At 47.9% G+C, this 23,028-nt stretch overlaps 1 protein-coding gene and 1 long non-coding RNA gene across 14 annotated transcripts in view; one reads left to right on the top strand and one right to left on the bottom strand.

Moving 5' to 3' along the window:
- PIK3CD (phosphatidylinositol-4,5-bisphosphate 3-kinase catalytic subunit delta) overlaps positions 1 to 23,028 on the bottom strand; it is a 70,904-nt gene that overhangs the window by 45,091 nt on the left and 2,785 nt on the right. Inside the window, exon 1 of one of the 11 annotated variants that reach the window (XM_036925255.2) lies at positions 14,769 to 14,855. The exons of 9 other annotated variants lie outside the window; for them this stretch is intronic. The gene's annotated coding sequence lies outside the window, so the exon portion shown is untranslated. Of the gene's footprint in view, positions 1 to 14,768; positions 14,856 to 23,028 lie in introns of those variants that run through there. One more of the 11 variants, XM_036925251.2, reaches the window with a different exon arrangement.
- On the top strand, positions 12,785 to 21,753 carry LOC118932132 (uncharacterized). Of its 3 annotated transcripts, none has more exons than XR_008996881.1 (5): positions 12,785 to 13,201; positions 13,655 to 15,259; positions 15,425 to 15,960; positions 17,151 to 17,273; positions 21,220 to 21,753. It is a non-coding gene; the product is annotated as an uncharacterized LOC118932132 (long non-coding RNA). The 3 variants fall into 3 exon arrangements; XR_008996882.1 differs by lacking the exon at positions 12,785 to 13,201 and having other exon boundaries at positions 13,223 to 14,849; positions 14,949 to 15,259; XR_008996880.1 differs by lacking the exon at positions 12,785 to 13,201 and having other exon boundaries at positions 13,224 to 14,849; positions 15,103 to 15,259.

Genomic DNA, 23,028 nt, shown 5'->3' with positions numbered 1-23,028 from the left:
CCTCTCAGGGAGGCGAGCCCCAGCCCGACAGGGGTTCATTTGCTTGCCCCAGGGAGGCACACGCCCAAAACCAGCCCGCGGGCCAAGGACGCTGTCCATTTCAACAGAGAGGCTGTCAGCTTCCTTCTAGGACCATCTGCCTTTATACAGAACAAAAATCAACCCCTGTGCTTCACGTAAATCCATTGGCTTAATTGCAAACCGTCTCTCCTCACTGCAACAAGATGAAACTTGAGGGTGAATGGAGACTTGTTAAAATAATGATAATAAAATAACCGCTAATATTTACTGAGTATCAAATATGTGCTAGGTGATGTTCGTTACCTGATTAATCTCATGTAACCCTTAAGACAACCCTAGGAGAAGGTCCCATTAGCTTCATTTTACAGAAAAGGACACTGAGGGTCAGAGAAGGTAAGGAATCTACTCAGTGTCACACAGTTGGGAAGGGGGGAGCTTCGGTTTGAATCTGAATCCACCCATTTCCAAAGTTCAAGGATTTCACCATTGCATGCACTGCAGCAAACCCCGTGGTACACATAAAGCTAGAGCCCAAAACAAACCTGCTGAATCTCATTAGCAATAAGAGAAACACATTTAAGGTGATTACTTCCTAGGCCTATCAGTAAAACTTTTTTTTCAATATTATTCAATGCTAGCAAGAGTGTCATGAAACTGTTAATATATCTGTGGGATAAACTGGTCCAATTTTTCTTAGAAAAACATTTAGCAAGAAGAGCCATAAAAATGTTCAAAGCCTTTGAAGCAATAATTCTTGAACATGGGAAAAGTCAAATGCCTGAAAATGTCAATTACAGTATTTTGAGAGTGGTATGTGTAGATGAGTGTGTACGTGTGTACATGTGTGTGCATATATGTATGTGTGTTTGAGTGTGTGTGTGTGTATGCATGTGTGCCTGAGAACAAGAGCAATGTCCCACAGTGGAGGACGCATGAGAAAATGACAGTGTCCCTGCTTTAGGACACATACTGTCCCTAAAAAGGATAGCAACCTTATGAAGCAATGTGGAAAAAAATGCTCCTGAACCATCATGAGAAAAAGAGGAATTTATAAAAGCACATGCCTCACTCTTCAAAAAATTAAGCATAGAATTACCATATAATCCAGCAAGTCCATTTCTGGGTATATATACAAAAGAACTCAAAGCAAGGACAGGAACAGATGTTTGGACACTTGTGTTCATGGCAGCACCATTCATAGCAGCCAAAAGGACAGACAAATGGATAACAGAATGTGGTATGCTCATTCAGTGGAGTATTATTCAGCCTTAAAAAAGAAGGAATTCTGACACATGCTACAACATGCATGATCCTTGAGGATAATCTGCTAAATGAAATAAGCCAGTCACACAAAAAAACAAATAGTGTACAGTTCCTCTTATATAAGATACCAAAAGTAGTCAAATTCATAGAGACAAAAAGCAGGAGGGTGGTTGCCAGGGACTGGGGGGTGAGGGGAGAATGGGGAGTGATTGATTAATAGGTAAACAGTCTCAATGTGACAAGATGAAAAAGTTCTAGAGATGGCAGTGATGGTTCACAACGATGTGGATGTGCTAAATGCAGAACTCTATACTTAGAAATGGTCAAAATGGTCCATTTTCTTATGTACATTTTGCCACAACTGAAACAAAAAAGTTAAGATAAAAAAAGCCCATGCCTACTAAGTTAAAATTATATTAAAAGTGGCCCCTCCCCCCAGCTCCCGGCGGGAGAAGAATAGGCAGAGCGGGAGGGAGACGGAGCCCAGGACTGCTGAACACGCAGCCCCAGCCATCCGGGCCAGAGCGCAGACACAGTGCGTGCCCAGGGGGCCCTGGATACTGGGGGAACAGGGCAGCAAGAACAGTGAGCGGGTACTGGAGGCTGGGTGCCAGAGGACATAAGAAAAGCGAGTGACCAATTTTTTTTTTTCTGTTTTGTTTTGGCGAGCGCTTTTTGGAAGTCTTAAAGGGATAGGGACCCCAATACTAGGGAAACAGGGCAGCAAGAACAGTGAGCGAGCACCGGAGGCCTGGCGCCGGAGGACACCAGAAAAGAGAGCGACCATTTTTTTTTTTTTGCTGTTTTGTTTTGGCGGGTGCTTTTTGGAAGTCTTAAAGGGGCAGGGCGGGACACTTAATGCAGAGGTAGGGAATCCGGGGATCTCTGGGCACCCTAACCCCTGGGCTGCAGGGAGCAGGGAGGCCCCTTACGGAGATAAATAGCCTCCCAGCAGCTCCTGCTCCAACGCGACTCCACCATTTTGGAGTAGCTGCCCGAGCCAGGCCACGCCCACAGCAACAGCGGAGATTAACTCCATAGCAGCCGGGCAGGAAGCAGAAGCCCTGTCTGCGCGCAGCTGCGCAGCACAAGCCACTAGAGGCCGCTGTTCTCCCAGGAGAGGAGGGCCACAAACCAACAAGAAGGGAAGTCCTTCCAGCCGTCACTCGTCCCAGTTCTGCAGACTATTCCTATCACCATGAAAAGGCAAAGCTACAGGCAGACAAAGATCACAGAGACAACACCAGAGAAGGAGACAGACCTAACCAGTCTTCCTGACAAAGAATTCAAAATAAGAATCATAAACATGCTGACAGAGATGCAGAGAAATACGCAAGAGAAATGGGATGAAGTCCGGAAGGAGATCACAGATGCCAGAAAGGAGATCGCAGAAATGAAACAAACTCTGGAAGGGTTTATAAGCAGAATGGATAGAATGCAAGAGGCCATTGATGGAATTGAAATCAGAGAACAGGAACGCATGGAAGCTGACATAGAGACAAAAGGATCTCCAGGAATGAAACAATATTAAGAGAACTGTGTGACCAATCCAAAAGGAACAATATCCGTATTATAGGGGTTCCAGAAGAAGGAGAGAGAGGAAAAGGGATGGAAAGTATCTTGGAAGAAATAATTGCTGAAAACTTCCCCAAACTGGGGGAGGAAATAATCGAACAGACCACGGAAATACACAGAACCCCCAACAGAAAGGATCCAAGGAGGACAACACCAAGACACATAATAATTAAAATGGCAAAGATCAAGGACAAGGAAAGAATGTTAAAGGCAGCTAGAGAGAAAAAGGTCACCTATAAAGGGAAACCCATCAGGCTAACGTCAGATTTCTCGACAGAAACCCTACAGGCCAGAAGAGAATGGCATGATATATTTAACACAATGAAACAGAAGGGCCTTGAACCAAGGATACTGTATCCAGCACGACTATCATTCAAATATGACGGTGGGATTAAACAATTCCCAGACAAACAAAAGCTGAGGGAATTTGCTTTCCACAAACCACCTCTACAGAACATCTTACAGGGACTGCTCTAGATGGGAGCACTCCTAGAAAGAGCACAGCACAAAACACCCAACATATGAAGAATTGAGGAGGAGGAATAAGAAGGGAGAGGAGAAAAGAATCTCCAGACAGTGTATATAACAGCTCAATAAGCGAGCTAAGTTAGGCAGTAAGATATTAAAAAGGCTAACCTTGAACCTTTGGTAACCACGAATTTAAAGCCTGCAATGGCAATAAGTACATATCTTTCAATAGTCACCCTAAATGTTAATGGGCTGAATGCACCAATCAAAAGACACAGAGTAATAGAATGGATAAAAAAGCAAGACCCATCTATATGCTGCTTACAAGAAACTCACCTCAAACCCAAAGACATGTACAGACTAAAAGTCAAGGGATGGAAAAACATATTTCAAGCAAACAACAGCGAGAAGAAAGCAGGGGTTGCAGTACTAATATCAGACAAAATAGACTTCAAAACAAAGAAAGTAACAAGAGATAAAGAAGGACACTACATAATGATAAAGGGCTCAGTCCAAAAAGAGGATATAACCATTCTAAATATATATGCACCCAACAAAGGAGCACCAGCGTATGTGAAACAAATACTAACAGAACTAAAGGGGGAAATAGACTGCAATGCATTCATTCTAGGAGACTTCAACACACCACTCACCCCAAAGGATAGATCCACTGGGCAGAAAATAAGTAAGGACACGGAAGCACTGAACAACACAGTAGAGCAGATGGACCTAATAGACATCTATAGAACTCTACATCCAAAAGCAACAGGATACACATTCTTCTCAAGTGCACATGGAACACTCTCCAGAATAGACCACATACTAGGCCACAAAAAGAGCCTCAGAAAATTCCAAAAGATTGAAATCCTACCAACCAACTTTTCAGACCACAAAGGCATAAAACTAGAAATAAACTGTACAAAGAAAGCAAAGAGGCTCACAAACACATGGAGGCTAAACAACACGCTCCTAAATAATCAATGGATCAATGACCAAGTCAAAATGGAGATCCAGCAATATATGGAAACAAATGACAACAACAACACTAAGCCCCAACTTCTGTGGGACGCAGCAAAAGCAGTCTTAAAAGGAAAGTATATAGCAATCCAAGCATATTTAAGAAAGGAAGAGCAATCCCAAATGAATGGTCTAATGTCACAATTATCGAAATTGGAAAAAGAAGAACAAATGAGGCCTAAGGTCAGCAGAAGGAGGGACATAATAAAGATCAGAGAATAAATAAAATTGAGAAGAATAAAACAATAGCAAAAATCAATGAAACCAAGAGCTGGTTCTTTGAGAAAATAAACAAAATAGATAAGCCTCTAGCCAGACTTATTAAGAGGAAAAGAGAGTCAACACAAATCAACAGTATCAGAAACGAGAAAGGAAAAATTACGACGCACCCCACAGAAATACAAAGAATTATTAGAGAATACTATGAAAACCTATATGCTAACAAGCTGGGAAACCTAGGAGAAATGGACAACTTCCTAGAAAAATACAACCTTCTAAAACTGACCCAGAAAGAAACAGAAAATCTTAACAGACCAATTACCAGCAACGAAATTGAAGCGGTAATCAAAAAACTACCAAAGAACAAAACCCCCGGGCCAGATGGATTTACCTCGGAATTTTATCAGACATACAGGGAAGACATAATACCCATTCTCCTTAAAGTTTTCCAAAAAATAGAGGAGGAGGGGATACTCCCAAACTCATTCTATGAAGCTAACATCACCCTAATACCAAAACCAGGCAAACACCCCACCAAAAAAGAAAACTACAGACCAATATCCCTGATGAACGTAGATGCAAAAATACTCAACAAAATATTAGCAAACCGAATTCAAAAATACATCAAAAAGATCATACACCATGACCAAGTGGGATTTATCCCAGGGATGCAAGGATGGTACAACATTCGAAAGTCCATCAACATCATCCACCACATCAACAAAAAGAAAGACAAAAACCACATGATCATCTCCATAGATGCTGAAAAAGCATTTGACAAAGTTCAACATCCATTCATGATAAAAACGCTCAGCAAAATGGGAATAGAGGGCAAGAACCTCAACATAATAAAGGCCATCTATGATAAACCCACAGCCAACATTATAGTGAACAGTGAGAAGCTGAAAGCATTTCCTCTGAGATCGGGAACTAGACAGGGATGCCCACTCTCCCCACTGTTATTTAACATAGTACTGGAGGTCCTAGCCACGGTAATCAGACAAAACAAAAAAATACAAGGAATCCAGATTGGTAAAGAAGAAGTTAAACTGTCACTATTTGCAGATGACATGATACTGTACATAAAAACCCCTAAAGACTCCACCCCAAAACTACTAGAACTGATATCGGAATACAGCAAAGTTGCAAGATACAAAATCAACACACAGAAATCTGTGCCTTTCCTATACACTAACAATGAACCAACAGAAAGAGAAATCAGGAAAACAACTCCATTCACAATTGCATCAAAAAAAATAAAATACCTAGGAACAAACCTAACCAAGGAAGTGAAAGACTTATACTCTGAAAACTACAAGTCACTCTTAAGAGAAATTAAAGGGGACACTAACGGATGGAAACTCATCCCATGCTCGTGGCTAGGAAGAATTAATATCGTCAAAATGGCCATCCTGCCCAAAGCAATATACAGATTTGATGCAATCCCTATGAAACTACCAGCAACATTCTTCAATGAACTGGAACAAATAATTCAAAAATTCATATGGAAACACCAAAGACCCCGAATAGCCAAAGCAATCCTGAGAAAGAAGAATAAAGTAGGGGGGATCTCACTCCCCAACTTCAAGCTCTACTATAAAGCCATAGTAATCAAGACAATTTGGTACTGGCACAAGAGCAGAGCCACAGACCAATGGAACAGACTAGAGAATCCAGACATTAACGCAGACATATATGGTCAATTAATATTTGATAAAGGAGCCATGGACATACAATGGCGAAATGACAGTCTCTTCAACAGGTGGTGCTGGCAAAACTGGACAGCTACATGTAAGAGAATGAAACTGGACCATTGTCTAACCCCATATACAAAAGTAAACTCAAAATGGATCAAAGACCTGAATGTAAGTCATGAAACCATTAAACTCTTGGAAGAAAACATAGGCAAAAACCTCTTAGACATAAACATGAGTGACCTCTTCTTGAACATATCTCCCCGGGCAAGGAAAACAACAGCAAAAATGAATAAGTGGGACTATATTAAGCTGAAAAGCTTCTGTACAGCAAAAGACACCATCAATAGAACAAAAAGGAACCCTACAGTATGGGAGAATATATTTGAAAATGACAGATCCGATAAAAGCTTGACGTCCAGAATATATAAAGAGCTCACACGCCTCAACAAACAAAAAACAAATAACCCAATTAAAAAATGGGCAGAGGAACTGAACAGACAGTTCTCCAAAAAAGAAATACAGATGGCCAACAGACACATGAAAAGATGCTGCACATCGCTAATTATCAGAGAAATGCAAATTAAAACTACAATGAGGTATCACCTCACACCAGTAAGGATGGCTGCCATCCAAAAGACTGAGAACAGCAAATGCTGGCAAGGCTATGGAGAAAGGGGAACCCTCCTACACTGCTGGTGCGAATGTAAGTTAGTTCAACCATTGTGGAAAGCAGTATGGAGGTACATCAAAATGCTCAAAACAGACTTACCATTTGACCCAGGAATTCCACTCCTAGGAATTTACCCTAAGAATGCAGCAATCAAGTATGAGAAAGATCAATGCACCCCTATGTTTATTGCAGCACTATTTACAATAGCCAAGAACTGGAAGCAACCTAAATGTCCATCGATAGATGAATGGATAAAGAAGATGTGGTACATATACACAATGGAATACTACTCAGCCATAAGAAAAGGGCAAATCCTACCATTTGCAGCAACATGGATGGAGCTGGAGGGTATTATGCTCAGTGAAACAAGCCAAGCAGAGAAAGAGAAATACCAAATGATTTCACTTATCTGTGGAATATAAGAACAAAGGAAAAACTGAAGGAATAAAACAGCAGCAGAATCACAGAACTCAAGAATGGACTAACAGGTACCAAAGGGAAAGGGACTGGGGAGGATGGGTGGGTAGGGAGGGATAAGGGTGGGGGAAGTAGGAGGGTATTAAGATTAGCATGCATGGGGGGGTAGGAGAAAAGGGAGGGCTGTACAACACAGAGAAGGCAAGTAGTGATTCTACAACATTTTGCTTTGTTGATGGACAGTGAATGTAAAAGGGCTTATAGGGGGGACCTGGTATAGGGGAGAGCCTAGTAAACATAATATTCATCATGTAAGTGTAGATTAGTGATACCAAAAAAAAAAAAAAAAAAAGGCAGTTCCTGTGTGGAGATCTCCAATGAGTCCTACACAAGGGTATAAAGGGCATATAAAAGTGTAGGCAAAGGGTCTGTTTCTGTTTATACAGAGGATCAAAGCCTAATTGGGCTACCCCGAAAATGAACTAAGATACGATATGAAAAAGAACTTCCAACATCAGCACTCTCTGGTTGAAGACTCATGCCAGAAGATGATCATCAAAAAACCCCAACAAAGATCCACGCACTGCTACAGCTGTAGATGCACTCATCCCACCAGTTCCTGGACCTGCCATGGGAATGAGGAAGGAGATATCTAAGCTGGCCTGTGCACACAGTAAAACAACAAATTTGACTGGATCTATACTGTTGGAACTCAACCAAGAATTAGGAGAAGTGCAAATTGTAGCACTCCAAAATCTTACAACTACAGACTATTTACTGTTAAAAGAACATAAGGGATGTGAACATTCCCCAGGAATGGGTTGTTTTAATTTGTCTGATTTCTCTCAGACTGTTCAAGTTCAGTTGGACAATATCCACCATATCATAGATAAGTTTTCACAAATGCCTAGGGTGCCTAACTGGTTTTCTTGGTTTCACTGGAGATGGCTGGTAATTACAGGTATGCTTTGGTTATGTAACTATACTCCTATTATGTTAATGTGTGTGTGCAATTTAAGTAGTAGCTTAAAACCTATACATGCTGAAGTTACTCTACAAGAAGATATGTCAAAGAAATAATCAATCTTCCCATGTTTTCTGCCGCCTGCTACTTCTATAGCTTTTCTTCTTCCTTCCTAATTACAACCCTTAAATAGAATTTGTGCCTCATATCAAATTTACCGAGTATCATAATTCTTCCAAGTGGTAAAGATACCTCAAGACAAATGCTGGGCATAGAAGCTACAGGGCATAAATATGCAAAGAAGTAAAAAGCTAACCATTTCAAACAATAAGGCTTCTCTCTCACTCACCAACTTTACATTTCCCTGTATGGCCCTGGAAGATGACTGGTTAGCCAGAGACGGGCAAGATTCCTCAAGGGAGGAACAACCTAAGACAGGCACAGTCGCAGGGGGGCCATCAGGTGAGAAATTGGGGATCAACAGAGGTGAGGCTTAGAACCTCACCCCCCCGTTCTGAGAGAAATCTTCTGCATACGTGGATGTTTTATTGCCCTGGTCTAGCTTGGATTAACACATAGTCTACAGGCACACACCTGATCATCTACATTTGCTCTCTTACAACACTAAACTATGTTTTCTACCTTTATCTTGTATCTACCTACCACTTCAGCATTTTATTAAAAATAATAATAATAAAGAGAGAAATGTGGTATTCACATATAAATCAAGGATAAAAATCAAATGAGTATTCATATTTGAACTGACTGTTTATAGTTCATAATGCATGAGCAAAACTGAAAGTTTCTGTGATGACTGCCCTTGTACTGCTCACCATGTAACTTATTCAATATGTAAGAATTTGTTCTCCATGTAAGAACTTGTTTGTTATGCCTCAGAAGATTGGAGACTGACGAAAATTAGGTTTGGGGTGGATTAATGATTGTGCATTGAGCATTGACTCCCCTATACAGAATTTATTGTTGTTAAAAACCATTTGATCAATAAATATGAGAGATGCCCTCACAAACAAACAAACAAACAAACAACAAAAAAAAAAGTACACACTTCCAATTGTAAAATAAATGAGTAACCGGGATGTAATGTACAGCATAAGGAATATAGTCAAAATATTGTAACAACTTGGTATGTTGATAGCTGGTACCTAGAATTATCATGTATATAAATGTTGAATTACTATGTTGTACACCTGAAACTAATGTAATGTAATACTGTGTGTCAACTACCCTTCAATAAAAAATAATTATCTACAAAAAAAAAAATTATATTAAAAGTGTACATAAATAAGGAAAAAGACACCCATTTTGGGATAGCGGGATAGTAATGAATTACCTATACATCACGAACTAAATAGCAGCCCCCTTAAAGGCACAGAGGGCTTTGCCATGTGCCTGGCACTGTACACATGAAAGTACACGTGGTAGTACATGACCTCTCAGAGTACTCCTGCGTCACACCTGGGAGCTGAGCGCTTTGCCTAGGGCATCAGACAGATAGAAGCTGGCTGAGATTAAAACCCAGTCTGACTCCAAAGATAGTATGTTTTCTCCCATGTGGTAATACCCCCATCACCACCTCCAGACCTGCCCCCACTTCCCACGCACACACCCCCTCCCCAGACACAAAGGACTTTTCAAGGTTTTGGTAACAGGGCTATCTATGATCTTGCTTCCCCACTGATAAGAAAGCACTTCTCCCAGATTTCAGAGCCAAAGCCCTTCCCAGGGGGGAGGAAGAAGATTGGACCTATCCCTACAGCTAGCCCTGGGCACCCCCATGTCCTCACACTCCCCCCCTACAACCTTCAATGACTGGGGGAGCTCCCCAAATCCCTTCCAGTACCACCAGCCCCCGTCCCACAGTGGTGGCCCCTCAGGAGGACAAGGGGACACAGCAGCCAAGCTGAGCTCTGTCCCCACTTCTCCTGGGGGCTGCTCAGCAAAGGAAAACTCCAAAATGTGAGGGGCTGTGAGGCCCCAGACCATAGAAAGGGAGCCTGGGCTGAGGGGACCCTGAGCAGAGAAAGGACTGTCCTTGAAGAGAAAGAAGGAAGGATAGGAAGGGGAGAGAACAGGAGGAGGGGCCCAGGCAGTTCTCTGCAGGGGAAGCACTTAGTTCCTCCCGAGTTCTAGAAGTTTCCTTGTCTGCTCTTGGGACCCTGGGGACTGCAGAGGCTGCTATCAGTGGAGCTGACTACTGACCACTGAGGTGGCTGCCTCACCACAGGGCTGGGGAAAATGAGGCAGAGGGAGGAAGGGAGGGCTAGAGACAGTGGGACCCTGAAATCCTTGCCTGGAGTCACCAGGAGAAATGGCAGCACAGGGCCCAGAAGCAGGGAGTGTTTGGTTCCTGGTGAAGATAACTGTGCTCAACACCTGCTCCAAAAAATACCGACAGAAACCCACTCCTGTCCATCTGCCGTGGGCTGCATGGTGGCCCCCAAAAAGACATGTCCATCTGTGTCTTCCACCCCCATAACCTGTGAACTATTTGGAAAAATTATACAGACAAAGGGTCTTTGCAGGTATAATTAAGTTGAGGGTCTTGAGATGAGCTCGTCCTGGATCACCCAGGTGAGCCCTAGATCCTTTGACAAGCGACCTTAGAAGAAACAGAAGACACAGAGGAGAAGCCACGTGAACACAGAGCAGAGAGCAGAGCGGGGCCAGAAGCCCAGGAACGCCTGGACCCACTGCAGGCTGGGAGAGGCTGGGAAGCATTCTTCCCAAGGCCCCTGGAGGGAGCAAGTCCCTGTTGACACCTTGCCTTTGAACTTCTGAGCTCTAAAACGATGAGAAAATACATTTTTGTCATTTTAAGCCAGAAAATGTGTGGTCATTTGTTACAGCAGCCACAGGAAAGAAATATCAGCATCCCTCCAGGACACCAACTCCAACGTGGGCAGCCTGCGCCCTTTCTGGGCTTCTCCCCAGCTCCCCCACCTCTTCTCCACCTGCTGTCACTCTCCTGGTGTTTTCTCTAGAACAGTTTCCCCAAGGTGAGTGAAACAGAAGCTACCAGAAACGCCACACCCATTGCTCCGAGAAAGCTCTCCCTCTCAGCTCTGCAAGTAGGCGGCCTTGGAAAGCACCCATTTCCAGGAGAAGCTCTGGCCCTTATCTGAGGGGCAAGGTTATCCCTTCTGGGCTGGAGAGGGAGCGGCCGGAGGGGGGCTTCCCATGCACAGCCAGCCAGCGCTGCTGGAAGAGAACCTTTAAAGCACCAACCTCCCGCCCCAGGGACTGTGCTGGCCTGAAGGGAGGGGACAGCAGGCCAGACTTTGGCCTGTCACAGTGTTGTCTGCAAGGAAAGAGTGAGGAGGGAGGTTCCCAGGTTTTTTTTTTTGTTTTGTTTTCCGTCTTGAAACTGGCAGCATTTCTGATATGATTGCGGGGGATTTCCACCAAGTAAATTAAAGAAAATTCAGTTTTGGTATTAACTGCAAGGAGAGAGGAGTTTTGCAACCTTTGCCATTTATGAAACACTGGTCCAGAGATGAGAATGCCTCCCTCCCTCCCAAACAAGGCAGGTTCCTGCTGCCCTCCAGCCGGAGGTGAATTACCACATACTTCCGCCGGCCAGTTGGCCAAGGGTGCTCCCCGATCCTTCGGGAGCACTTCCCTCTGGACCTGTCCCTTGATGGCTTTGCTAGGAAACAGGTTTCTCTCCTTGGGAGTGGCTGAAGAGCCCTTCTGAGGTCCCAGGGTTAGGAAACATTTGGTGAGGCCCCAAGCCCCACCATCAGACCCACAGAAGCAGCTGGCCTCTGGGAGGGAGGGAACTGCTCTCTAAACAAGAATGGTTTTGAAAAATAAGCAAACCAAAGGGGAATTGCCTCATAAGTTGCACATTCACTTCTCCCTTTAACTGTGCAATTGAAGAAAAATAAAGTGAAGCAGGAACTGACCCATCACAGCCCCCATTCACACACCCCCAAACTCCCTAGACACCGCAGGGCTGGGTGCAAAAGCTAACTGGGTCTGGGGCTGGTCTCTTAAGAATCTGTGGATGCTCTGTTCCATAAACTCACCCCCAACACCCAGGGGCAAATACCCTCCCTGCCTGCTGGCCCCCAGGGGGATCTCATTAAATACTTGCTAAAGTTAGTGAAGAAGATAAAAGATGGAGTCCACAGCATAATGCACATACATGCTTTAAGCACCCTTCCAGGGCAGGGACTGAGGCTGCAGAAATGCAGCCTCTCCTGCTGGAAGGGGATATTAGTGTGGTCGGAAGCACCTCTGGGGCACTAATCCAGAAACATCTATATTCCCCAAGTGGCTAGTGCTGTTTCTAAACGATGGTGAAGAGGTGTATGTGTGGACTGGGCTGGTGCGGGGGCAGGGACTCGGAAAGACATAGGCTTGGTTGCCTAGAGCAGGCAACTGCCAGGTAGGTTTTAAGTGCACGCCAGAATGTCCTCCATTACTTGGAGGAGTTTGCAGAAGCACCCAAAGAGAATTAACCTCAGCATATGCTAGGCAGTGCTCTCATAAGCCAGGATGGATGGAATGAAGTCAAGAAATCAAACCACAGCAGTGCATGGAAATGCTAAGAAGCTGGCAATTTCTGCTCTAGAGAGAGCAAAAGAGAAGGTTCTATTCCTGTCTCCTTGTGTTTGGAGGCAGCCTCCCAAATCAGAGGGGTCTTCATCCACACAGTTCACATCGACCAAACCTGGTGGTTAATGGTAGTAGCAGGTTTTACTGAGGAGTATCAAGGTGTGAATATCAAGGAAGGGCCCCAACCTCCCCATCCCCACACCTATTAGATGGGAACTAATAGAAAACATTCTCTTTAATCTGTAAGCAACAGAACCTCCAGATGATTACACGCTTTGGCCTTCTGAAGGAAATGGGATTCCGGATCAGGTACGTATACACTGTGCTGGCCAGCAGGTAATTGGACTTTTCTGAGCCTTAGTCTTCTCCCCTGGTAACTGGAGACATCCAGCTCCATCCGCTGGTCGTTTTACACATATGTAAAAAGGATCAACTCTTGTGTGGGGGGGCGGGGGGCGCGGGTACCATTCACTGGACAGAAACTGCAAAGAGAGTCAGGCACCGGAGCGGCGTGCAGCTCTCAGGGAAGTGAGCAGTGAGATTCACCCTCAGTTCCAAAGTCCCTTTGGAGCCGCGACGCTTCCCTTCGGAGACTCCCGAGAGAGGAACCCGAGTCCAGAAAGGCACACCCGCCCCGCAGACACCTGCTACCCTGCAGAGCATTTCTGAGGATGGCGTCCAATGGTGCTTCTGCAGGAGCCCGGGTGGGGAAGCCCACCTGATAGTCTGATGGGGTTTGAGACCCGGAGTCTCTCCTTCCAGGGCACCTGGACCAAGTGAACGCTGCTAATCGCTCCCCGCTCCGACCACAAACCGGGCAGATCCCAAGAGTGCCGCGGGAGAGAGCCTGGTCCCTGGGCCACCAGCGTGAGCCGCCCCCAGGGAGCTCCCCGAGCCCCGACACGGGAAATCCCATCCCCACCCTGTTCCCCTCCTGCAGCGGCCTTTTCGGGGCCACGCAGCAGTCCCTTCCCGGCTCTTTGGGCCGCTGTCTCCCCGCCATGGCAGAGCGCAACCGGCTACGCAGTGCCCGCATCCTGGTCCCCACGCAGATGTCCCTGTTCCCCTCTCCTAGAGATTTCAAGGGAGGTGCAGAGGAGGACGCCTAAATAAAAACAGGAAACTCGACTTCTAAAAAAAAAAAAAAAAGCAGCTTCATTCAGGCTGAATTACGGGTAAGAGTATGAAAAAAGAAGAGAAAAAGAGTCCGGAAATGCAAAGCTGGAGGCGGTTTTGCCGCCGTAACGCGGACCCGGCCGCAGAGCCGGGGGCAGATGGCGCGGCTGCAGTAAGCATGGGGCGAGCAGCGCCCGCGGCCCGGGTCCTGCAGGACAGGGCTCGCACGTGCGGGGGCCGGGAGGTGGCGCGGGGCGCCGGCGGACTTGGCGGTGGCCCCTCCAGCCCGGGTCCCCGATCGCCAGAGCTGGGAGGGTGCGCGGCGGGAGGTATGCGCGCCCCTCTCCCGCGCCTCGGTGGAAGCGCGGGGTCCGGCACCGCTGGTGGGAACGCATCCCGCTCCCCTCCGCGCGGCCGGGCGCCTCGGGGCAGAGGGCCCGCAGCCAGGCGCTTCCCGGCTCCCCGCACCGCGACAGGGAGGGCAGCCCGGGCCCCGCCAGCTGTGCGCGCCCCTCTCTGAGGGCGCCCCGGGAGGGGCCTGGGGCGCAAACGCAGCCTCGGCTCAGGTCTCAGCAGTTAGCCCGGGGGGCGCCCCTTGCCGGGCTCGCTAGGCGCAGGAGGCACCGGGCCAGGGCGCACAGGCTGTGAGCGCTGGAACGTGCCCACGAGGCGGCCCCACGGTTCCCCGAGGCTCCCCAAAGTCCCTGTCCTGCCGGTCCTCTCCCCAGCTCTCCAGATGCAGTCCGAGGAGAGCGCTTACCGGTCCCGGCGCGGCTGGCAGGGGCTGGGACGGCTCCGGCCGGCGGCCGGGCGGCCGCTGGAGCGAGGGAGCTGGGCTAGAGTGAGCCTCGAGGGAGGGAGGCGGGGCGCGGTGGGGGCGCCCCGCCTGCTGACAACCGGCACACTCCACTTTCCACTGTTTCCTTTTAACTTACAACAGGAAAAACAACAGGTCCTCCTGCCTCCCCGTCTGCCCCCCACTGTGCCCACCCCCTAAATCCCCACCCGGTCTGCGGTTGGAGGGAGATCACCCCAGGTGCCTCTGAAAGCTACACCTTGCCCTTCTTCAAAACAAGTGTTCTTTTTACCCTAAGGAAAACTACAGAATAAAGGTCCTAGGAGCCCATAACCCACCACCACCGCCATCACGCCTTCCACAAACAACAACGGCCAGAGGAGAGCTGGAGGGCATGCGAGAAACCGTAACTGCAGCTAGAGGCGCCCAGAAGCGCCCGCAGCACCAAATGCAAGGTAACCAGGCTCACGTGAGGGAGGGTAAGTGAGGCAGGGAGACAATTGAGAATCCCCAGAAGCGGTGGCCTGCAGGCTCTAGTGGATCCGGAGCAGGGTAGGGGGGTGGAGGTGGAGAGGCTAGCCATCCCCTAAGATTACAATAGTGCTTTCAAATCCTTCTAGGATGTCATGGGAGATGAGCCAAGTCAATCCTTAAATATGCTTAAACAATGACTTAAAGGACCCTCTGCAACTGGTCTGGGAGGTAAAGTACCTGTTTTGTTCGTTTGGACAGATAAGGAAACTGAGGCTTGGAAAGGGGCTGTTTCTCCCAGAGATGGCCTGGCCTCCCAGGGCCACCTTGGGCCCAGCAGCGGCTGCAGCAGTGAGAAGAGCAGACTGTTCCATTTCTAGCCAGGAAAGGGGCAGAGAATTCCGGCAAGGAGCATGGGTTCCTACATGGGCCCAGTTTTCTAAGATCTAGGCTGCAGGCTTTGGACTCCCAACCGGACACCTGCGGAGGAACCAGGAGGTCCCAAGGGCCTGTCCCTGGGACTGTACCCTAACATCCTTCCCAGCGGAATGTCTGAGGCTCACAGCCTCACTCCCACCCCAGGCCCGGATCAGTCCTCGGCGGAGGTCTCCAGAGCTCTCCAGGGAGAGACTGCCAAAAGCCGGAAGAGAAATGGACATTTCAGAGGGAAAATCTGACGGGCAGGGTAAGCAGCCTGCCCTAAGGGGCCCAAACCCCGGGCAGAGCTCTGCTTTCACTCGGTTGCAGTTTAAACCCTACTGCCTGGTTGTCAGGGTTCATTGTAAGAGGTGGTCAGATGAAGAAGGCTTGTGCCCCATCCAAGAGAACGCTTCACTGAATACATATTTGCTGCCAGCCACACAAGGCCATGCTTTCCAGGGCGCGAGGTGGGGAATGGAGGTGTACCAAGTGCCAAGATGTGCTTCACATGGGGTGATTTATCTCTGATCCCTATAACAGCCTCCCAAGGGTGGCCTTATCACCCTCAATTTGCAGATACAACAGACTCAGGAAGGTTGAGTCATTGTGGGGATCCACAGTCAGTCAGGAAGGGTCTGACTGCTCCTTGACCACACTGCCAAGGCCCAGTCTAAGACCTTTTTTTGCTTTTCTGAAAACCTGCTCTGCTTCCTTTTTGAGACCAGACCAGAGACCTTCCCTCCCTCTTCTGTCTGTAACATCAAGTGCAGTCACATCACCCCTCAAGTTCCTGACAGACTTGCCTCCTGCCTTCCTCTCTATGGTTTCTGATCTCTTTCTTGCTTTATTTTTAACCATTGGCATGTGTGTTTGGGAGGAAGCTACTTCAAGTCCCTTTTGAACTGTAAATAAAATGGACCAGCCACGGTGGAGAATTCACAGCAACCCAGAAGAAAAGTGGCATATTCGCTGTAAGGAAGTCAATGTTTTTACTCACACAACCTGAATGGGGAGGAAATCCTTCGGCCCATTTTATGGAAGGGCAAGGAGGTCCCGTTTATGGGAGGCAGGGGTGCTGGGGAGCAGGTTTGGGTGGGCTGAAGGCCTGCTGCAGGCCACTCGGAGGAGCACACGAGCCCCCCAGCCTGTTTCCTTCTCGCCTGCCACCTCTCCTGCAGAACTTCCCCCTCCAAAAGCCAGCCGGCCACCACCGCTTCTCACAGATGCAGTGAGCATCTTTGCTCTGCTCCACCTTGAGTGGCTTCACCACCAACGCCCACACATGCCTACAAGCAGGGTTATCACAGGGCAGCCAGAGCTAAGCTGAGCACTAGGGTGCAGGGTTGCAAATGTGAGGAGCCCACTTCCTCAGCCCCTCCACGAAGTGTTCCAGCCACTTGCCTTCAGGCCCCATCCCGGCAGGAAGCCCACTGTGCTGTGGGTCTTTCCTTCCAGGAAGGACTCAAACCCTTGCCCTTTCGTCTTGGCCATAGAAGTGTGGCGAAGGTTCTCGGTTAAGGGCGCCTTCGCTGGAGCCAGACAGGCCAGCACCGCCACTGTGGAGCTCTGTGACCTCAGGTGAGTGACTTGACTTCTCTGTGCCTCCATTTCCTCATCTGAGAAATGGGGACGCTTACTTTCATGGCTTTCAAGTTTTAGAGTTGTTTTTAGGCTTAAGTGAGTTAATACATGTAAAATGCTTATAACAGTATCTGACACAGAGTGAACCCCCTAGAAAATATTAGTTACTGAGTTATTGTAGAACAGTCTTTGTGCCTTGCTGGACTGAATTGTTTCTGCCCTAGGACAGTATTTTTCAATAACAGCAACAGCACATTGTGGCATAGTAACACATTAGGTTAATGGAAATCCATTTAGTGAGTCAAGTTTATAAAAATGGAACAGAATAGAAAATATCAGATTGTGCTCCACATAGTAAGAGTGGGCATCAGTCCCTGAAGCTTTACGTACATGTGACTTTGCATTAAGTCCAGAAGTAAAATGCATTTTTTACTGCATGTCCCAGTCAACACAACTTAGCAAGTTGCTACCCTGGACAGCACAATGGTGGGGGCTGGGAAAGGGTACACCGATCTCTGAGAACTAGGCCAGGGTTAGACTTGATTCCTATAAAGTCTGACTTGTAAGGACATAGGCTCCGAGGAGCAAGAAGGGTGACCAGGCGGGAGGGCCTTGCAGCCCCCGTCCCCGGGCTGAGCCTGCCATCTGGGGAATGACTTGGAGGCGGAAGGTTTGTGCCTCTGCACTTCATCCTGGGTCAGGGCTGGACTGAAGGGACCAGAAAGACCCAGAGAGCTTAGAGGTAGCCCGGGGGAACCAGGCCTTTGTGGGGCTAGGGTTGAGCTGATGGAGATTGAGTTTCTGGCCCCAAATGAATGGGGCTCCTAAAAGAAACAGAGTTACCCTCTTTGTAAAACACCAACAAGTCCAAATCCAAGCTGTCTGAGTTCAAATTCCAGTCCGACCACCTACCAACTGCACAACCCCAGGGGGTCACTTCAGCACCTCCTGACCTGGGGCTGGGGGTAGACCCAAGGCCCTGCCCCGGACAAAAGTCATGTTCAAGAAACAGCAGTTGACTTTAAAACAAATCCTCTAAAGCTCTTCCTCTCCCCAGCTGTGGGAGACTGTGGAACAGGGGCACAGGGAGCAGGGTTTGAGGTGGGGAGCAGTGGGGTTTGGAGGCATGAGGCTGAATCCGACCTCCTTGCCCTCCACACACCAGGGGGGCCCCTGCCTTTGCAACCCTGACATTTCCAAGCTTGGCTGCTATCGCTCTGGGCCCCAGGGTACGGCACAGTGGGAGCCGAGACCCGCCCTCGGGAGCTTGTACTCGGAGGGAAGAGAAAACTATGAAGAGTGAAAATAAGATGCAGTGTCATGGAGCAAGTGCCTGCTGAGGAAGGACCAGGCAGGTTAGGAGGGGGGGGAGGTGGCAGTGGGGACCATGGCCTCTCTGAGGTCAGGATATTCAGGCAGGGGGATGATCTGAAGGAGGGGAGGGGAGGAGCGCCGGCTGCGTCCTAGGGAAGAGCATCCCAGGCAGAGGGAAGAGCCAGTGCAGAGGTGCGGAGCAGCGGCGTGTTGGAGGGCGGGCTGGGGTGGAAGCAGGGAGCAAGAGCACCTGAAGAAGCGGCAGCTGGGGGTGCGGGATTTGGCATAAAGGGTGGTGAGAAGCAGAGGGAGGGTTCGAAGGGGAGCTGGGGAGTGGCAGGCTGTGATTTACATGTTAAAAAAAGGCCTGCAGTGTCCATACATACATTTCCTCGCTTTGCCAACTCTGAAGGCCTAGAAACAATGACACGAAGTAGCAATGAGCGCACCCTCGGCACCCACATCTGGGTTTCAAATCCCATTCTCTCTGTAAAGGAACCAGGGCTCCTTGGAGAAATGGCCATTCTTGGCTGGGGGCGGGAAATAGTGCAGATGAGCACGAGCATTGCGTGGTGCCAGCATGTAAAGCAGTGCCCAGAAACGACAGCAAAACCAAACGCCACAGGGACGGGCACGTCTGGGGACCGGGCAGCAAAATGAACAAGCTTCCAATGGCCCACATGCGGACAATTTGAGCAAGAAAATCAAGTAGTATCGGATTAGAACCCAAAGTATAAAATAACTGTGAGTCCATACTGATATAAATAAATGATTGAGTAAATAAGGGAGGGAGACCAGACAACTCCCTGCACAGAATTCCCAATAATTTGGGTAGACATGTCACCTGACGTCCGGAGGAGGAACTTGACTCCTTACTCCTTGAGTGTGGGCTGTGCCTACGCCTTCCTTCCCAAGACGTCACTAAGGAAGGAGAGAGGGGGGACTTTCCCTGTGGAGACAGCTGGCGACCACCACCTCAGCCAGGTGACTGAGGCCAACATCCTCAGGGAGAGGCAGGTTGATAGCAGGTACCCTTAACATGATGTGATGAGAATGACATTTTGCGTCTGTGGTTCTTCCCAAGAACCCATAAATACCAGTCGAGTCATGCGAAGTTAAAAACAAAAAAACCCCAAAGACCCATACAAACCTCAAATGAGGAATGATCTACAAAAATACCTGACCAGCACTCACAATTAGATTGTCAAGATTATCAAAGATAAGGAAAGTCCCAGAAACTGTCACAGCCAAGAGGAGGCTAAGGAGACGTGACAACTAAATGTACTGTGGTGCCCTGGAAGGGCTCTTGGAACAGAAAAAGAACATCAGAGAGAAATAAGGTGCCTGCGTGAAGTGTGGACTTTAGTTCACAACAGTGTATCGATACTGGTACATTAGTTCTGACAAGTGGACCATGGTAATGTCAGATGTTAGCAAGAGGAGGAATTTCTAGGTGTGGGTATATGAGAACCCCCTATACCATCTTTGCAACTTCTCTGTAAATCTAAAACTATTCTAAAATGAAAAGTTTATTTAAAGAAAAAATATCAGAATGGTAGGGTGTGGGGAGGACCTCGCAGAATGCCTTGGGGCCCCGGAAGGATGTGCGGAGAGCAGGGCATTATGTTAAAAGCCTGGAATACAAAGGTTTGGCAGGGACAGAATTGCGGAGTGGGAAGGGGCAGAAAGTGGGGAGGCTAGGCCTTATTCTGCCCCTCCAAGACTCAGTCATTGGAGCCTGACCGAGATAGATCCTGAGGAGCGCCCCCCTACCTGCTGTGAAACCCCAAAAAACCTCAATGAGAAGGCAAACGGCTGGATACTTTTTCTGCAGACAGGACAGTGAGAACAGGAAAGTGTAAATGCTGGAGAGGGAGAAGAGTTAGGATGAGAAAGAGAGGCATTTTCCAGGTGCAGTGGCCCCCCAAAAAGACATGTCCAAGTCCTAATCCTAGGAACCTCTGGATGTGGCCTTACTAGGAAAAAGGGCCTTTGCAGATGTGATTAAGTTAAGGATCTTGAGAAGGGATTATTCTTGATTATCCAGGTGGCCCTAAATCCAGTGACAAGTGTCTTTCTAGAGAAAGAAGGAAATTCAAGACAGCCAAGAGGAGAAGGCCATGTAAAGACAGAGGCAGAGTGTGGGGTGAGGCTGTGACACGCCAAGGACCCTGGAGCCACCAGGAGCTGGAAGGGGTAAGGAAGCGCTCTCTCCTAGTGTCTACGGAGGGAGCAGCCCCCTGACAGTTTTGAACGTCTGGGTCCCTGAACTGTGAGAGAATAAATTTCTGTTTTTTCAAACCACACACTGTGTGGCTATTTGTTACAGCAGCCGCAGGAAACTCATACATGCCATTTCTTCTATGGATTTTTGTGCAACCCGTGAAGTGATTATTATAAGTGGCTTCATGGAGAGGGTCTGGGCACAAAAAAGGCAGAAATATTGTTGAATATTCATGCATTATCCTGTTCCTCCCACTGTAACCCTGTGGAGTAGGTGGTGTTGTTATACCCACTTCACAAAGAAACTGAGGCAATGTCACAGATGACTTGCCAAGGTCACCCAGTTGGCAGGTGGGGATCTGTGAACCCCACCTGCTAAGCCCTGAGCCACTATCTTCCCCTCTAGGTGATGCTGAAGTCAGGTGATAAAAGAGTCTGAGGTCTACTGGACAAGGAATAGCAGTAAGTTGGCCCATGAATCAAAAACTGGGAGGAAGAATGTCACCTCAGCATTGCAGAGTGCAGGCAAAACTATCCAGACGAAGGTGTGGTACATCAAACAAATGGAATAGTATACAGCATGGAAAACATGCTGAAGGCCTGTAGCATCATGCTAACAAGGCTCCGTGCAGACTGCCTCTGTGCTGGGTCACTGCCACGTAAGTGTTACACAGGCACACGTGTGTAGCTGGAGATGACTTCCAACAGTGAAAGCTGTGTGGGAGGGTGGTTACAGATGTTTTTCTTGCCATTTTTTTTTCTGTTCACATTTTGCTAAATGTGTCATAAAAATGTAAAATTGTATTTCCTTTTCCTGAGGTCAGAGCTAATCCCTCTTACTGCTATTCACACCAGTACAGATGAGCAACTGTTCATTCTGCCCTGGCTCCAGACGTGCTGCCCTGTGGCCAGCAGCTCATGTGTCTCCCTCATCTGTCAGTAACAGGGGACCTGCTCCAGGGCTGAGACCCCCCCAGTAGAAGGACTCCTTGGGGAGTCCAGCTGGCCCCAGGGGAGTCTGTCAGTGAACAGCAGGGCCGTAGCCAACAGGAGCGCCGGTCCGGGAAGTGCCGAGGGGCAAGTTCATGCCCAGCTGCCTTCTCTAGGAACACCCCCGCTTGCCCGAGCTCTGCGGGCGGGCCCAGGCTCTGCTCAGATAGCCTTGCCTTTGAGCCTGTCCACGCCAGTGGGACCACGGGTGGCCACTGGCCCCTGGTTTGTCCATCAGGTTCTCCTGGGAATATGAAATGAGAACCAAGAGAACATCGATTCTTCAGATACCTGGAGCTCAGGCTCTGTCACGTGTGAGCTGGGAGGCTCTGGGGTCTCGTCAGCCTCTAAAGAGGATAAAGAAATCAGAGAAGCTGTTGTGCAGAGAGATGGGGAGAAAACCAGGAAGCAGATGCGTGGAGGGGAAGGAAGATCCCAGATGAGAGAAGATTTCCAGTGACTTTTCAGCTCCTGGTCGTGGTGTCTCTTTGAGGTCCCTCTGTCATCTTGCCCTTGGTGTTCTTCTGAAAGTCCCCTCACCCTGCTGACCTGCTCCTGTGTTCTGCTTAAAATCTGTATCCGTGTTCTGGGACTGCTCTAACAAATTATCACAATCTGGGTGGCTTAAAAACACAGAAACTTATTCTCTCACAGTTCTGGAAGCCCTAAGTCTGAAATTGGGTGTCAGTAGGGTTGATTCCTTCCGTTCCTTCCAGAGGCTTTGAGGGGGAGCCTGTCCCATGCCTCCCTCATCTTCTGGTGGCTTCCCCGGAGTTCAGTGGCTCGTACATGCATCATTCTGCTCTCTGCCTCTATCTTCAAATGGCATTCTCTCTCTGTGCCTGTGTTTTTGTCCAAATCTGCCCCTTCTTACAAGGCCATCCTAATCCAGTAGGACTTCATCTTAACTAATTACATCTGCGAAGACCCGATTTCCAATTAACGTCACATTCTAAGATGGACATGAATGTTGGGAACAATATTCAATCCAGTATAAACCCTGTTGAGTTGTTCTGTTACTTGAAACCCAAATAAAAAGCCCCATGAATACAGAAATTGATATCAGATACTGTGATATCTGATACTACAATATCAAAGGTGGGATGTTGGAAGAAATAGTTTTTCAAAGAAAGTATTGAAACTAGATGACTTGAGGCAGAGGGAGGGGCCATGAGGACTTCCTATCCTTGAGTGGGACACCAGCAGTTCCTGCTATGTGGTAACA

Source organism: Manis pentadactyla, chromosome 4, assembly GCF_030020395.1.
Source record: "Manis pentadactyla isolate mManPen7 chromosome 4, mManPen7.hap1, whole genome shotgun sequence".
NCBI classification, from domain to species: domain Eukaryota; kingdom Metazoa; phylum Chordata; class Mammalia; order Pholidota; family Manidae; genus Manis; species Manis pentadactyla.
The sequence above is the reverse complement of the archived record's forward strand: the minus strand, read 5'-3'. Positions and strand labels throughout refer to the sequence as shown.